Below are 12,293 nucleotides of genomic sequence, written 5' to 3' on the forward strand. Positions count from 1 at the left end.
ATGTCTTTCTCTCTAAGTTGCTTAATGGTAAAGTCTTTCAAAGGGCCTCTGAAATATTGAGAGCATATATATCCCTTCCATTGACTTTATGAGATATATTCGGGTGAGAGAAATGATCATGCTGTGCACTTGATAGTTGAATTTCTGAATCTGAATCAAAATCCACTCAAGACTGGTCCAACACTAACCATAACATCTCACTAGCTATCCTCCTTGATAACATTATGCCTACACACTGAAACAGAGCAGTAGAATTCCATGCCCTAGAATAGTGGTTCCCAAAGTGGGCAGTACCGCCCCCTGGGGGGCAGTGGAATGCCTTAGGGGGGGTGCTAAGAGGCAAGGGGGCTGGCAGGGGGGCACTAAGAGGCGGCAGGGGGGCATTCGAGGCGCCGGTCCTGCAGGTTCACCCATTGACTAGCACCGCTCTGGAGCTGGTGCCTCCAACGTGGAAGCAGTGGCATGTTACGTGTCGCTGCAGCCGTGTTCGATGCGCCACCCCCTGCCACCTCTTAGCGCCCCTCTGCTAGCCCCCTTGGGGATGCTAAGAGGTGGCAGGGGGGCGTTCGAGGTGCCGGCCCTGCAGGTTCACCCACTGACTGTAGTAACGCTCTGGAGCCGGCGCCTCCAATATGGAAGTGGTGGCACGTTATGTGCCGCCACGGCCGCATTTGATGCACCGCCCCCTGCCACCTCTAAGTGTCCCCAAGGGGGCCAGCAGAGGGGCACTAAGAGGTGGCAGGGGGGCATTCGAGGTGCCGGCCGGCCCTGCAGTTTCACCCATTAAGGCGCTGGCTCCGGAGTCAATGTTTCCCGACGTGCCTGAGGGGGTGGCACCTCGAACGCAGTGGCGGTGGCACGGCTTAGCTCTACTTTTCCAAGGCTGCACTGCTGCCTGCCCTGGGCTTCCTCAACCCTGCCCTGTATTGGCTCCAGGAAGCAGCCCTGTACGACATGAGTGCCCCAGGAGGGGGGGCACTTGGGAGGCTGATCCCTGGCGGGAGGGGCAGCCTGTGAACTTGCTGTCAGGCACGGCAACTACAAAGAGGAGTGGGCTTGGTTGAGCGGGATCCTGGATATTGGGCATGTGGTCAAAGCCTTCCTACCTATCTACCAATCTATCCATCCATCCATCCATCCATCTATCCATCCAAAAGTTCTGTCTATCTGTCTGTCTTTCTGTCTGTCTACCTACCTATCCATACATACATCAATCCCTATCTATCTATCAATCTACCTACCTATCCATCCATCCATCCATCCATACATCTATTTTCCTACCTACCTATCTACCAATATATCTACCAACATATCTGTCTGTCTGTCTGTCTGTCTGTCTATCTTCCTACCTACCAACCTATCTACCTATCAATCAATCTATCTACCAATCTATCTACCAATCTACCTACCTACCTACCTATCTATCCATCCATCCAAAATGTCTGTCTGTCTGTCTGTCTGTCTTCCTGCCTGCTTGCCTTCCTTCCTGCCTGCCTGCCTACCTATCTGTCTCTCTCTATCCATCCATCCACCCATGTTTGAGGCGCCAGCTCCACAAGCATATCAGGAAAGTAGAGCAAAGCCAGTCTAGGAGGGAGGGAGGGAGAGAGAGAGAGAGGGGAGAGAGAGAGAGAGAGGGAGAGGGAGGGAGAGGGAGAGGGAGAGGGAGAGAGAGAGAGAGACCTGATGCATCAGATTGAAATGAGGCCTAGTTTAGGCTGAGGCCCTTTTCCACATTGAAACACCTTTGCCAGCACATTGAAACATCTTTGGCTTCTATTAAAGATTTTGTGGACGAAACATGGTCAAGACTATCAGGAAGCTCTCACATTTTGTTGAGGCTTTAAACAGGATCCATTGGACCAGACCTCCACCCTAAAAAATTACTTTTCCCCAATGAATTATAGTGCCAATTCTGAAGAAGGCAAAACCAAAATGTACTGGTAAATTGCAAGAACACGCACACACACACTCCATTCTAACCCTACTGGAGCAGGTGATTGGACTAGAATAGATATCTCATTATCTTTCTCCTCCATCCCTCCTTCTTTATTTCGTTTTCTTTCTGTCCCTTCCTTCCATCCCCCCTCTTTCTTTGTCCCTTTTTCTTTTTTTCCCTTTTTCTCTTTCTTTTCTCCCTTCTCTCTTTCTCTCTCCTTCTTTTCTCTCTCTCTCTTTCCCTCTCTCAGGCTCACGCCATTGACTTGGTGCACTGTTCCGCTCGGACTTGCTTGGGCAGGTCCCTCCGGTGCAGCGGGCTCAATGGGGTAGACCTGCGGGGCCGGCACCTAGAACACGGTAGTGCCAGCATGTTTGAAAAGATGAGCAAAGCCAGAGGTCGGTAATTTTTGCAAAGAATAACAAAAGCTTCTGGGCTGTGCACAAGAAGGGACACACATGTCAATGCAATACAGCAACATAAAATAAAGAAATACAAATAAAACAAATCAACAAGAATCAGCAAAGCATCTCTGATTAGATTCTATTCACTACTAGAATCTAATCAGAGATGCTTTGCTGATTCTAGTCCAATGACCTGCTCCAGCAGGGTTGGAAGGGAGTGTGTGTGTATGTGTGTGCATGGCTGTCAAAACTCCAAAAACAGGTCAAGTAGCTCTGGGGAGGCTGCCAGTCACTAAACCAGGCCCACCCAGTCACATGCCCACCAAACCACACCTACCCGGTCATGTGACTACCAAGCCACATCCAGCCAGTCATGTGACCACCAAGCCACACCCTCAAATTAGGCCACACCCACAGAAATTTGAATCCCACCCATGGGTGGGGGGCACCGAGGATGAGTTTGTAGCACCAAGGGAACGGTGGACTGAAAAAGTTTGGGAACCACTTCCCTAGAATGAGGCTGTTAAACTCAAGGCCTGCAGGCCAGATTCAGCCTGTGCAGTGCTTAGATCTGGCCTGCAGTGCCACCCTGGAAACAGTGAAGGACCGGCCTGCAGTGCTTCTGCCAGCGAAAGAAGAGCTTGGGATGGCCTACCCGCCCCAAAGCTCCGTTTTCACTGGCAGAGGGCTGCAGGAGGCCATCACAGCCGAAAACCTGGGTCGCCACAGGTGCCCCCAACATGAGTGATGTGGAGCTGGCCATGCCCACTCCAGCCATGCCTACCCACCTCCCCGAGGTCAAACACAATCCTGATGAGTCTCTCAATGAAATTGAGTTTGACATCCCTGCCCTAGGATATTTCATTCTCAACACAGAGTATGAAAGAATGAGTGAATTCATTTGAGAATAAAAGAGGTTTTCAGATAGTTAAGACTATTTAGAAATGGAAGAACAAAGGATATATTTGATAAAGGAAATAAAAAAGGAGGGTCAACATGCACAGGGTATGACAAGAATAAAGTGATGCAGAAATAACTGACTTTTTAAAAAAGTAGCTGTAGGAGATAACCAGGCTAAGCCAGAGGGAGTGATCAAATGTGTCATCAGTCATGAGTCCCTTCACGCCCACAAGACATCCAAGTCCAGCCCATCTTGAATTCCCGTGAGTCTTATCTACAACCAAGTTGCTTGGGCTGTTAGTAATTCAGATTCTTGTAGAGAGCTTAAGCTTGTAATAAATCTTTATACCCATTTGAACTGCCTGGTTCTCCTGATTTCCCTGGCGCTTGACAGTAATCCTACAAAGTCAATCACTGACTATAGTAATAATAAATGATGATGGAAAATGGAATCCATTATCACTAGGATGGAGTACATATACATGGCAACTGATTTGATAAAGACACTGGTAACCTTGTTCATGAGTATACACAAAACTCATGACCAGGAAAGAACCTTCCAAAATGTTCTATTAATTGGGGCTGCCCTGGAACCTAACATGCATTGGCATACAAAGGAGGAATTCCACACAGCTAATTTTTAAAAAATTATTTAATTAACATCTGCTCCACCTTCAAAAACTTGTAGATTTCTGCCTCTGTTAAGAATAAAATGCTCAATATAGCAGACAGCACCGTAGGTCAAAAAAAACAAAACAAAACCCCACCCTCCAGTTCTTGATTAAGGAAAATATGTCTTTTTCAGATAGGATGAGGAATACTGGATACTGGTTCTAATTGCCAATCAACAGTTCTTTCAAAATGGATCAGAGACTATGAAAAAAGAAGCAAGATCACAGAAGATGGAAAGAATTATACATATACACCAACACACCAATATTGTTTTTTCATACACTAGTACCACAGTCAGTAATGGTTTTCATTATTGTATTTGTTTGCCATTAACACATTATGCTTTAATGCTATGTGGTTCTTTTGGTTTACTGTTTTTGCTATTGTTTTTCTGTTGTATGCTGCCCAGAATCACACTGTTGGGTTTAGGTTGCCCTTTTAGTCTATACAATAAAATAATAAAACAAATTTAAAAAATCTCTTTGTCTCACAGATTCCCTTTTGGGCTGGTTTTATACATGACAGCACTTTTTCTTGCAAACCACTATGTTATTTTTCAATTTCTTGTTCTCACTTGATTCATTCTTGCTTAATTCTCTTACAATTAGTTCATTTGCCTTTCAGTTCCTCTCTTTCCCCACCCTTCCTCTGACTCCTTATTACACTTCATTACTTCATGTAAACACAATACAATTTCAATTCTGCTAGATTTTACTTAGCCCTTCTCCTTCATTCGTTGCTGATGCATCGTTAATTAACTTTTCTTTTGCCTTATTGTGTGGATTATTTATGCATTAGATTTATATCCATCTTTCTTTCTCTTTTTATCCCCATAAAAGAATCATGTGACATGGACTGGGCTGAGTGAAACTAATTAGCCCACACATTTTTAGTATTTTTTAAAAAATTGTTATGCCCTTCAGCCTAAGATCCATTTTCCCCTGTAACAGCAACTTTATCAGACAGAATGCCCTGAGAGAATGGCTGGCTCAAATCCACCTGGTGAACTTCCACAAGTGAAGGTGGACTAGAACTTGGATCTCCTTGCTCCTAGTCCAACATGTTGTCCATTCCATCACACAAACTCTTAAACATGAGAAGTGTCTGTGTTACTTTTCTTTTATCTTGGAAGCAATATTCTCCTAGATTACAATTGGAACATATTGTCAGGGGTATACATTAGTGTAGTAGGAAGTGTCACTAGAGAAATCAGGAACAGGGTAGGTAGAAGTTGTTGGTGTTCAGTCAAATTATACTGGCAAAGGATTACTGAGGCTTGGAATATGCTATGAAAATAACTTAAGCAAGATTGTTACGGTGAAACAATTTACAAAAATTGGGGTACTATACTATATCTGTGAAGACAAACCTATGCCACGTGTGCTAGAAGTGGCACGCAGAACCATCTCTCTGGGCACACCAGCTGTTGCCTGTCGGTCTTCCAGTTTCCAGCACTTCCATGCATGCCGGTGAACTGCTCTTTTGGTTTTCCAGTGCTCCTCCACATGCGCGCGCATGCTCCTGTTTCGGCACTTGGTGCTGAAAAGATTCGCCAACACTAGTCTATATTTTCCTGCAGATGTTATCCTGCTCTAATAAAACACGCCAGCAACAGTTCTAAACAAAAATATGTTAGAAAATGGGAGGGGAAATTCTTTTTTTCACATGACTTCAGAATGTACATGGGTCAGACTGGCTGCTCTTTGGACCTAAACAAGCTAAGGGTCTAGATATGAAGCAGGTTAGTCAGATTTTGTTCAGTACAACTGCTTATCACTTATTTAAGCAAAGTAATGTTTATATGCAAGATATTGAAAAACGTCAGATTGAGTTAACTACCCAAGCTATAAAAGAGAGCTGTATCATCAGAACAGACTGCTTTGCTTTTGCGGTATCATTATCCTTGAATACTTAATAAAACCCATGTGCCCTAAATGCAACTACTTGTGCAGAAAAGATATAGCAGAACATTGAGATATGTTCAGTGCATTGTGGCATTCTGTTAATGAAAAGTGGCAGATGGAAGCAGAGCAGAGACAAGAGAATGTGGTCATCCAGTTATTTATTTAGTAGCTCATCATTTTGAAGGCTGTGATCTGGTTTATTAATACACACTCAGATTTGAAAAGAAATGGAGTTAGGAACAGCTGCCTGAGCTTTTCAGCACATTTCTGATGTCAAGAAAGAGAAAACCAAGATCCAGCTGAATAATGTTGACTTTCTGGAGAGTTCAAAATCTTACTCTGAATCGTGCCATCATAAATGTAATAATCTGATAAAAAGTATAGAGAGAGGTTTCACAAGAGTTGACTACGTCACATATACCAAACATATCATTAGTATGTTTACCTACAATACTGATGATTGTCTGTTACTGGTTTTCCTTTATATTTTCCCAAAGAAAGACTTAATAGCTCTAAGCCAGGTGGAAGCAAAAGGATTCATCCCCAAAACCAAATTTCTCCATTCAATCTCTTCTCCTTTAGACAGAAAGGGTGTCACATTGGGGGCAAGGCTTCCTAAAGAGGTGATTTGGCTCATGTAGGGGAACCATTTTAAGGTTCCCATTTTACAATGGGATATACTGCCTGAGGCCCAGAGCTTAATGCATCCCCCAAAGATTTCAAAATACTGTAATTTTTGATGTAACAAAAAGATAAACTCATTAAATGCAGATCTAATGGATAAACATGCTATATTTCATTTAAATGTAAATGACAATATTTATCTTTGACTCATCCTTCACTTTTTTGGAGGGTAGGGGAGATAACCCATACGAAAGGGTGGTTCTCAGCTTCCTCAAAAGTTATTTACTACTGCTCTACAAGAATTATTTTGTTGCCTCACAGGTTTCTCGAAATGGGTGAAGCCTCAGCCACCTACAGTTGCTTCCAGGTGAGATGAACAGCATATAAATTGAATAAATAAGTAAATAACAATAATTTGCAGGCACTCCCAATGAAAACATTGTAGCGTATATGTGGCATTCGGAATAGACTAAGCCTTCACCGAAGTCTTCACTCTGGTCTGTGTTTCCAGCGGGAACACGGACCGTTCCTATTGGCTGATGCCATTTGACAGCCGGCTATAAAAGGGAGCTGTCAAATGGCATCAGCTGTTGTCCGCCAGCTGGCTGCCTTGTTAGCGCAGCAGCCGCGGCAACCCTTTATTGTTTCAATAAAGTAAAAGCTGAAGTTCGCTCCGAGTTTGCCTCAGGTTATTCCGTTGCTCTACAACACTGGCGACGAGGGCGGGATTCCTATAAGAGGCAACCGGGCAAAGAATCGCTGAGCGAAGTCACTACAAAAAGAGCCGAAGTCACTACCGAGCTGAATGTCACTTTAAGAGCTACTGTCACTATTCATGAGCGCTAATTTCAACTTTCTTCGAAAGACATGGCACCGCTGAGTCGAGATGACTTCGAACCCTGCATTCCCGCCTTTCAGACTGACAGCGGAAACATGGGAGTCCTACAGAAACCGATTTGACTGTTTTCTAGATGCCATAGACCTTGCTGACATTTCCGACCATAGGAAAAAGTCCTACTATTTAAGTTTTTGCAGAGCCACAGTGTTTGACACTGCTACGGCATTATTGGCTCCACGTTCAGTTAAGACTGTTCCATGGGAAGAATTGCAGGAAATTCTTTCCAACCACTATTCCCCTAAACCATCCCAAATAGCCAGGCGTCATGCTTTTAGGAGACGGATTCAGGCTGAGGGAGAGACTATTAGTGGGTACATGGCTGCCCTACGAACAGCTGCCTTGCATTGTGGGTTTAGAGACTATCTGGAAGACATGTTATTAGACCAACTAGTTTGTGGAGTCAGGGATTTAAGGCTACAAAGGCGTCTATTGGCTAAAAGAGATTTAACCTTTAACTTAGCAATTGAAGAGTCTCAAGTGCTGAACTATCTGCACTTTCAGCAGCAGAAATTCAGGGAAATCCATTACGATGAAGCCTCCTCAGAAGAAGGCTCTGAAGAGGCTAATGATGTAAATCGCCTCAGGCAGCAAAAAAAAGTCAAGGGGAAAACAGGCCAAACCCCAGTCTACCTCCACGGCATCAGCCCATTTGTCTAAGCTGTGGGGGAAACCACCTCAGGGCATCCTGCAAGTTCAGGAATGCCATTTGTCTAAAATGCCAAAGGAAGGGTCATTTAGCCAGGATCTGTCAAGCAGGAAAGACTTTTGCCCCAAAGCCTCAGACAACCCAACATTTCCAAAAACAAGTTGAAGACTGTTTTACCTGCTATCAAGCCAAGCTGACTAACAAAGGCTCTAACAAAATTAGTGTTTTTGTTTCGATAGAAGGAAAAGCTTGCAGGATGGAAGCTCAGCACTGTCCATCATCTCCTTGAAACAACTACTCCCCAGAATGGCTAAGAAGAAGCTTCTCGGCTGCCAGTTAACCCTACGCAACTACCAAGGCAGAACCATCCCAGTCATCGGAAAAGGTAAGTTTTTTTGTACAATTTCAAAATTTTAAAGGTCACTTGCCTTTAGTGATGGTGGATGGTGCCCTCCCTAGCCTGTTGGTGCACTATTGCCACCCCACAGGTAGAATTTTTGGGATACAGAATTGACGCCTCTGGTATTCACCCAATCGAATCCAAAGTAAGGGCTATTCAGGAGGCACCCACGCCAACTAACAAAACTGAGCTCCAGGCCTTTTTAGGACTTCTTAACTTTTACGCTTCATTCTTGCCTCATAAAGCTTCCGTTCTTCACTCCGGTCCGTGTTTCCAGCGGGAACACGGACCGTTCCTTATTGGCTGATGCCGTTTGACAGCCGGCTATAAAAGGGAGCTGTCAAACGGCATCAGCTGTTGTTCGCCAGCTGGCTGCCTTGTTAGCGCGGTAGCGCGGCAACCCTTTATTGTTTCAATAAAGTAAAAGCTGAAGTTCGCTCCAAGTTTGCCTCAGGTTATTCCGCCGCTCTACAACAGTATAAGTTGCATCTTTCTTACCCAGTGGGACAAAGTTATGGGAAGTATCTCAATCATCAGCTTGCTAATTGTCAACTCACCAAGCCAACATCTTTCCCCTTGGTTTGAGCTACATTCAGAGAATTAGCTGTGCACAGCAATATCATTCTCTACATGGGGAGATCCCTGTTGATACAGCTTTGTGTTGACCCACTGTGAGTACATAAAGACATGGAATGTTGTTTTTAGCATGTTACTGGCAGCCTAAGTTGAAGTGAAAATCATAGTTTATCATAGAGAAATATGATCCTGTTTTCAAATATAGAGAAATACTTGGCGATACTGTACCAAGTGTCCCACCATTGAAGTGAAGATCTGTTGAAAGACAGGAAGAAGATTCAGTATCAAGGCAATGGTCAGTTAAGCAGGGCTTGAGCCAAGAAATTAACTTGAGAAAATTGTCCCAGGCAAGTTCACAGGAAGGCGGTGCAGGGGGAAAATAATGTTCAAACTTGCTAGATTTTGTTATCATAGCTGTTATGATAAAAGTAGTCCTGACCTATAGGGAATTGGTTTCTTGATCTAGTCTATCTAGCAGGACATACCACCTCTATGATTCTATGTAAGGTGACCTTTTATAGCCGTGATGGCGAACCTATGGCACACATGCCACGGGTGGCATGCAGAGCCATTTGTGCCGGCACACGAGCCTCGGGCAAACTTAACTCACTGCAAATGTGCATGTCTCACAGCTAATTTTCTGCTGGTTTGAGGCCTTTTTCGGCCTTCCAGAGGCTTGGAAAAAAGCCTCTGCAGGCTGAATAAGCCCATTTTGTCACTACCTGTTTATATCAGAAGTGACAAAATGGGCCTATTCGGCTTGCAGAGGCTTTTTTCAAGACTCTGGGAGGCTGAAAAAGGCCTCAAACCAACAGAAAATCACCTGTGAGGCGCAATGCAGGTAAGGGAGGGGCGTGAGGATTGCGCATGCATACGCAGGAGGCGTGGGGGGCGCATTGCCTTCTGGGTGCTGGCATGTAAGTGCACAAGCGCCAGCACGCACACAATTTTTGGCACAGGAGACCAAAAAGGTTAGCCACCATTGTTTTATAGCCTACAGTTATATATACTAAACAGACAATTACAGTTCTTTTAGCATATCATGTTTTAAAAGCCCAGGCCTGACAATATGTTAACCAAGGCTTATTCTAGACTGGTCCATTGCTTTGACTTAATAGATTTCATGCTTTGATAAACATACGGAAAGAAGAAAGTGCCTGATAAAAGTAATGCAACACAAAGCAAAATAAGGAAGTGGCTAATTTGCATCACATGTGATCTTTTTAAGGTGGACAAGCCTGTGTTAAGTAATGCCCTTTTTTTCTTACTATTTTTTTAGCATAATTATTTTACTATGCTTCTCTTGTGAAAGAAAAAAAGTCATTATTTGACTCCTGTCACTTGGCCTTTCTATATGCTGGTATGCAAAGGCACTTTCTGACATTAGTTTTCAAAGTAATTTTGGAACGCTTTCAGGAAAATATTGCTTTTTTCTGGGCATAGGTTTGATGATGTATATGAAATCTTACATAAGCCTTTCTTTTTGTTCAAGTAAAGCAGATTTATGTTTTTTAATCTACTTCATCCATTAAATCTATTTCATCCATTGAATATATGAATGGTTTTAGATTATTTATTTCAGTTCATTCTTATAGCAAACTTGTAATCTTGCAACATCAGAACAGAAATCACCTTTGAATCCTCCTCCCCCAGCCCAAGACTTCCTTCTCTTTGAAATTAGAGCCTGCTTTGGCAAATGCCACTGAGGGTGGATAGAAGCCCAGCTCAATTCCTTTCCCTCTCCCACCCTGGGCTGGAGGAAGTAGAGCTTTTATTACCAGCCATAGAGCATCGGTTTACCACCACAGCTGGTGTCCAAGCATGCAGCACCAATGTAATCATGTGGCATTAAAAAAAAAAATCAATGTGGAATGAATTTTCAACAAAAATATGATAACTTATCAAAGGAGCTTGTGAAATTTCATTCAAATCATATTTTTCCCCCTCTGGGAGGAATAACAGAATAACAGAGTTGGAAGGGACCTTAAAGGTCTTCTAGCCCAACCCCCTGCTCAGACAAGGAAGCCCTATATTATTTCAGATAAATGGTTCTCCAATCTCTTCTTAAAAATTTCCAGTGTTGGAGCATTCACAGCTTCTGGAGGCAGGTAATTCCACTGATTAATTGTTCTGTCAGGAAATTTCTCCTTAGTTCTAGGTTGCTTCTCTCCTTGAATTCTCTTCATGTACTATTGCCCCACTACATAGTTTTTCTTCTCAGCCCTTTCTTTAAGAATCTTTTCTTCCTTAAAAGCCTTCTATATAAAACCAAAACCACAAAAATTTCATCCTACTTCTCTTTCCTCAGAATCTGAGCAGAAATAAGAGAATAAGTATATTTAATAAAGTATATTGAGAAATAATCCCAGTTTGTCCCATGGCTTTGAGAATTAGTTGTCATAGTAAACAAGAAATTAATATGCATTTATTATACAGCTTTCTGGAAAGTGCTCTTAAGCTCATTTGTTAACAAGTTCATTTAAAAGAGCAATCTCTTCTCTTAACTCACCCATCCACCCTTTAGAAAAATCTTTTTAAAGTCTGTTTTTTAAATTCCAGAATTATAGACATGGGGCTGCAATCTTACATCTACTTACTTAGGAATAAATTCCGACTCCAACAGGATTTACCAATGAAAAGATATATTCAACATCAGCATGAAATTCCTCAATACAAAAATCCATTATTATCCAATTAATATTAATATTAATATTATCCAATATTAATTTACCAAAAAGTTTTGTAAACTTCAGTGACAAATAATACGGAATGAAGTGAAGACTGAATCTAAATAATGCAGATCCCCTCTACATTCTTAAAATTAAATAGTATAAAAAAGAATACTTCATGTGAACAGCATCTTAACTGCAACATTAAAGATAATAATACAGTCCCGAACTAGAGGAAATACCCAGAATATACTTCCAGCATTAGTGTACATAAAACATACAGTATTAAGTAGATTAAACATTACATTACAAAATGAAGTGGATTTAAAATCAGTTGGGATCAATACATTTTAATCTACTTAAGAAAGTCTGAAACTGTTTAAATCTAAAAAAACTACATTGAAAGCTAATTAGCTTACTGACTGTTCAGATTAACTGAACTTTTATTAGTTTTAAAAGCTACTGTACAATATCTTTTCAAAAGCTACTAAAGGAAAGCTTTGCAAACAAACACGACCACCTCACTCAATCAAACTTGAGCTCTTATTGAGAATGTTTTTTTCCACCACCAAGCTAAAGGATTGCTTGATCATTTTTGTTTAGATTGTCTTGCAAGTTTTACTAAAGACAAAGGAATACTGGCTATGTCCCCAGTCCCCTC

General features: G+C 42.4%; 1 protein-coding gene across 17 annotated transcripts in view; it reads right to left on the reverse strand.

Annotated features, from left to right (window-relative positions):
* The window catches only part of PPFIBP2 (PPFIB scaffold protein 2), a 161,640-nt gene that overhangs the window by 82,971 nt on the left and 66,376 nt on the right, over nucleotides 1–12,293 (reverse strand). The gene's annotated exons all lie outside the window — the stretch shown is intronic.

The sequence above is a fragment of the Notechis scutatus genome, chromosome 1 (genome assembly GCF_049901735.1).
Source record: "Notechis scutatus isolate UNSWTSFEM ecotype Mainland chromosome 1, rNotScu1.2, whole genome shotgun sequence".
NCBI classification, from domain to species: Eukaryota; Metazoa; Chordata; class Lepidosauria; order Squamata; family Elapidae; genus Notechis; species Notechis scutatus.